Source organism: Pseudorca crassidens, chromosome 13, assembly GCF_039906515.1.
Source record: "Pseudorca crassidens isolate mPseCra1 chromosome 13, mPseCra1.hap1, whole genome shotgun sequence".
In the NCBI taxonomy this organism is placed as follows: Eukaryota; Metazoa; Chordata; class Mammalia; order Artiodactyla; family Delphinidae; genus Pseudorca; species Pseudorca crassidens.
In genome coordinates this window covers 66,815,427-66,821,579 of record NC_090308.1, presented here as the reverse complement: position 1 = coordinate 66,821,579, position 6,153 = coordinate 66,815,427, and positions in this window count along the sequence as shown.

The window sequence follows — 6,153 nt, the reverse complement described above, 5'->3', positions numbered from 1 at the left end:
TTATATTCTCTTATGCATCAGTATTACAGATGTTGATTTGCTTTTAAACTTTAAATGTCGTATTATTTATATGAGAATTTTAAAAGAACAATTAAGTTCTTTTGTGTAAAAATAAATGTTTTACTAGTCTCGGATGCTGAAAAATGCCAATGCAAGTTTTACATGGTAAGAGGTAGGTACATAATTACAGTATTGAATTTTCTTTAAAAATTATTTTTCAACTTCAATACAAAGTAATTTCATGTAATAACTCAAATGCAGTAGAGCAGGTTTTTAGATTCTTAACAATGGCTAAAGAATAAGTGCCTCACGTAAGAAAAATTACAGGTGTCTGTGTTTTTTGGTTGAAACTTGCTTTCAAAATAGAGTTCAAGTCTGTTCTTTTTTTCCAGTGATTAAAATATAAGATTAGCTTTGGTTGGTTTAGTGGATAAAAGCGTCCAATCACCTTAAAATATAAACCTCAGAAATACAAAAGAATATCAGGTCAAGGTCTTAAATAGACAAGAATCTCATTTAGGTCAAAGACTAAGTAGACATTGCCCCACTGGGTAAACAATAAATTGCATTTGAGAGAGTTTGAACTTTTATCTATTTGTTGTGTCACTAATGCCTGACCATATTTTGTTTGGCTCAAGACAATGGAAAGCAGTTCAAAAACTTCATGTTTTCCCACTTGAGCTTAATTTATTCAAAGAATACCAAACCTTCTAGGTCCAAGCATTGTTGCTGCCTGTAAATGATACGGATTCAGGATTCACAACCACTTCATGCCTTGTCATCTGATCTGAGTCATTCCCTGTAGGAGGATCATGTGTTGTGTATGAGGACCTTAAAGAGTTTGATGTGAACCTAAGTACCCCTTGATTGTGAGTAAAGAGTTCAAGTTTGCTTATAGCTTGATAGAGGGGTAGGATGCCACCTTTGAAGAAGTAGACTTAGATGCAGTTGAAGCCTAAAGTTTTAAACTATTGTCCAAGCCCCATTAATCGCTGAAAGTGGTAATGGGTACTAAGTTATCGTTCAGCCTAATGTTTCTTTAGAGATGGAGCGGTTACCCATAGCAACTGTTTGGTATACCTCCCATTGTCTTTATTTTTATTTTTTTATAAATTTATTTATTTATTTTGGCTGCGTTGGGTCTTTGTTGCTGCGCATAGGCTTTCTCTGGTTGTGGCGAGTGGGGGCTACTCTTCGTTGTGGTGCACCGGCTTCTCGTTGCGGTGGCTTCTCTTGTTGTGGAGCATGGGCTCTAGGCGCACGGGCTTCAGTAGTTGCAGCATGTGGGCTCAGTAGTTGGGGCTCACGGGCTCTAGAGTGCAGGCTCAGTAGTTGTGGCACACGGGCTTAGTTGCTCCACGGCATGTGGGATCCTCCCGGACCGGGGCTTGAACCTGTGTACCCTGTGTTGGCAGGCGGATTCTTAACCACTGCGCCACCAGGGAAGTCCTCCCATTGTCTTTAGAAAGCTTTTAGCTTCTGCCCATTTATCCCAAGTCACAAAACCCACTTAGGTGGGTTGTGTGTTTCTTAAGAGAAGCTTCCTTGTAAAACAATATGTATATAAGAAGAGTTTGTGATAGAAAATCCCAGCCAGAAAGAGATTGCAACCATGGTTATTTTGGATTTTTATCTCTCCAATAGATAAAGTAGGTGTCTCCAATCAGATTTTAGCCCGTGTTCTCCAGCTTCTGATGTTGCTATTACCCCACCCACTCTCTGCCACTTTTTAAGTTCTGGCCTAAATATTTATTCCGTTGATCCAAGGTTGGACAAAAGTGAATTTAGAAAATCAAGGGGAAGAAGCTACAAAGGCTTAGAAATTAACGCACAAAGCACAAATTTCTTATTCTAAGATGATAACAGATAATTTGACTAATAAAACTTGTTTTCTGTCCTCACTCCAATATGTCATAACCACATTTATTACCTATTAATATATGGCCTGATCTATCCATTCCCACTGCCAAAGAAATATATTTTCTGCATATTCAGAAGCATGTTCTTCATGTTGAACCAGTTGTTGATGTTTTGGTTATTTGGAGGGTTTGTTTATTTGTTTTTAACAGTGTGAAGGATCCTTATTCTGGCCTCATTTGCAGACAGCCATCATTGAGCTCAGGGTAGTTTGAGTAGAAAAAAATCTAATTCCAGCTCTGGTTACTAATTCCTTTCACATCTCCTGAAGGGCCAGCTCACCCTCTTTCAGCTCTCTAGAAGGCAAACTGTACAAACTGAAATGGAATTCTGATAAGGGTGGAGAGACTCTTGAATTAGCTCTCCTGGAAATTTAGAGTTGAAGTGCGGCCATTTAGATGATGATGAGCCCTGGAATTTTAAGGTCAACAAATCTGGAGCCTGAATGTCATGTGTGGGCAGAGGACATTCTTCATAGCAAATAAAGCAATCAACCAGAAAAATGTAAAGGTAACTGCCGAGAAAGAGAAGCTGTCTGAAATCTTTGCAGTTCTCATCAGGCACAGCTCTGCCTCTCTCTATTTACTTCATGTATGTGCAATTCCTGTGTTCTTCTTCTTAAGCTAGTTTGAGTGGGTTACTATTCCACAGAATCAGATACCACTAAGGTATAGTGTAATACCTTTTGTGATTTTTAAAGTCTTAAAAAGCTAAGGACCTGAAACTATACTACACACAGTTTGTTCAACGTAACAGAGTATTGGTCTCTAATCAGCATCCATTCTATACATTCGTTGTTAATATGAGGAAGTAGTCTAGAGTGTGACAAGAATATATGCTTAAGAATATCCATCACAGTATTTTTTATCCCGTGTTAAAGAAAAGATTGCCTTGTGCATCCATAGTATGGAGTGATTTTATTGGCTGCAAAATACAGGGAGTTTTTAGTAGGAAAAACGGTCATACTATGTCATGGAAAAGAACCTATATCAATTTGTATCTAAAATATGATGGCAACTATATAAAACTATATAGAAAAAAAGATGAGAAGTAATACTTGCCCATGGCTGATAGGATTATGAATGGGTTTTTTCCTGCTTTTTATAACTTGAACTTTACAAATTACCCCTGCTCCACCAAAATAAAGGTGGAAAAGAAAGGAAATACACCTCCCAAATCTGTACTTAAATTTCTGGTAACTCAGATTCATACTCCCTTAGAATTAAAAAAAATTTTTAACTCAATTGAGCTTTGTGGTAGAGGAATATTTTTAAAATATTCCTGGAAAAACATTTCTTCCTATTTTGTAGAGGCATTTGTGTTTCTTTAATGTGGGTTTGGTGCTTGAGGGCTGTAGACTTTAGGAGGGTTCTTTACCAACCTGAATGAGATCAACAAAGCAGCTACAGCTCGGAACACAGTGCTTATCACATACAGTAAGCCCGCAATATTGAGTTGATTAATGTATAAATGCAGCTCTCATATCACTTTTTGTGAATGATACTCAAAGGCATATGGTTAGGCGAACGCTAGTTCAGTGCTTTGCTCACTTGAATGCACATAAGACTCACCTAGGGAACTTGTTAAAATAAAAGTTCTAACTGGGTGTGGGGTGGAGCTTGAGATTCTGCTTTCCTAACGTGTTCCTAGGTAATGCCAGCACTGTTGTGGGAATTGCATTTGTCCCAGTTAAAAAGAGGTGCAGTGATTACCCCAAAATGGAACTCCAACTTGAGGAATTCCATGGTAATTAAATCTTATTATGGAACAGTATTACAAAATGGGAAAATAGTTGTAATACTGTAGCTTAAATCCTTGGATTTTAGCTCCCAGATATATTGGAGTACAGTCATGCCGTATTTCATAACTAAATACCATTGTGCAAAGATTGTTAACTATTTGTAACGGCAAAGCCAGTAACTATGTTAACTAAGTTCATATTAAGTTGTAGTCATGGTATATTTGGGAAAAGCCAGAACATTAAAATTGATTTTTAAATAAGGATAGTTATATTCAGATGCACAACATGAGAAAACGGTGCCAATTTGGGGTGAAGACTGAGAAATTTTCAGATTATCATTTTCAGATAATTTTTTAAGTTATCATTTTTTCATACTTGAACTATTTTTCTGGGTGTATCATTAAGTTGGGCAATACTAAAGTTGGTTGCTTTCCAATAGCTCTAAGAGAAAGAAACCTACTGGAAAATTACAAGTGGAATCCTGTTAAAACATGCCTGAGTGAGATTTAAAACTTGGCCTTTGCTCAAAGGAAATCTTGCTGTAGTAGCCAGGAAATTTTCCTAAAGCAACTTCCGTGACTCTTTATTTAATCCTTATCAAACAATTACGTTGACCTCTGCAAAAATTTCTTTTTCCTTGGAATCCATCATTTTTAGGGACAACGTTCTGGAATTACATTTATCTAGGTTCCACATTGCAACAACAACAAAAAATTCACATTTTATTTGTTGCCAACACCAGTTTTCTTGCTCCAATGGCTTTTCCCCAGCCACCGGGGAATCACAATGTTTATAAATTGGAGAATCAAAATTCAGATAAGTAAGGAGGGTTCAGTCTACAAAATGCCAAAGCTACTGTTCAATTGATCAGACTAGTCAAACTGTCAGACATTGTATAGACCCAAAAGGCATTGAATTTTATCTCACAGTCACTAGGGTTGTGTTTAACCCTCACTTGGAGACTTCCCTGGTGGCGCAGTGGTTAAGAATCCGCCTGCCAATGCAGGGGACACGGGTTCAAGCCCTGGTCCGGGAAGATCCCACATGCCGTGGAGCAACTAAGCCCATGCACCACAACTACTGAGCCTGCACTCTAGAGCCTGTGTGCTGCAACTACTGAGCCCATGCATCGCAACTACTGAAACCCACGCACCCTGGGGCCTGCATGCTGCAACTACTGAGCCCACTTGCTGCAGCTGCTGAAGCCTGTGCTCTGCCACAAGAGAAGCCACCATAATGAGAAGCCCACGCACCGCAATGAAGAGTTAGCCCCTGCTCACCGCAACTAGAGAAAGCCCTCGTGCAGCAGCAAAGACCCAATGCAACCAAAAATAAATGAGTAAGTAAATAAATTTAGTTTTTTAAAAAAGAGCTACTTGAAACCCACTAAACTCACCAATAGGTAAATTGTTTTTGAAATAAACAGTTTATAAAATACTCTGATGTCAACAAAAATCAAAGATGTCTCCTTCCACACAAAGGAACTAATACTAAAAAATGATTGAAAGAAAATAGATTAAAATTAAATTCAGAATATGAAATTGAAAAGTTAAAGCGTCCCATTATTTTGAGAATTGTGATAATACTGAACCTAACTAAATGGTGTTATTCTAACGTTACTGGTGTGCTCACTGGATAATGTGCTTCCTTATTACTGCAGATATGGGAATTTCCCATACACAGAAACTCAGTTGTAACAGTTGTTCTTAATAACATCAAAATGAAATTGTTCTTTCTCCACATACTTTATTGTGATCGTTGTGACTCACATCCACACACGGTTTTGAGCACCATGGTCAAACCCACAAGTCCGTGTTCCTAAAGGGTGGAATGCAGGCTCAGACCTGGGATTGTGAGGAATTCTCCACTGGATTGGAAATATAAAATAATTAAACAAACTGGTCCTTCACCACAGATGGTTTGAGAAGCACTGGTCTTGAACATTGCGTGCTACACAGTAGGTGCTCAGAATTACTTGCTGAATGAAGGAATAGATAAAAAGGTGCCACTGGTAAAAAAAATTTCCTCATACTAATGTTTTGTTGTTGTTGTTTTAAAAAGGGCTTCAAATGCTTGGCTTTTTATTTATTTAATTAATTTATTTATTTATTTTATTTATGGCTGTGTTGGGTCTTCATTTCTGTGTGAGGGCTTTCTCTAGTTGTGGTGCGCGGGGTCCACTCTTCATCGCGGTGTGAGGGCCTCTCACTATCGCAGCCTCTCTTGTTGCAGAGCACAGGCTCCAGACACGCAGGCTCAGTAGTTGTGGCTCACGGGCCTAGTTGCTCCGCGGCATGTGGGATCCTCCCAGACCAGGGCTCGAACCCGTGTCCCCTGCATTAGCAGGCAGATTCTCAACCACTGCACCACCAGGGAAGCCCCCTCATACTAATGTTTATGTATTGTGTGTGACAGTTTGTTTACTTGTTCAGTATTCATCCATTATCTGTAATAAGGTGAATGAGAACTGAGTTAGGAGTCTTCTACCTGTTAGC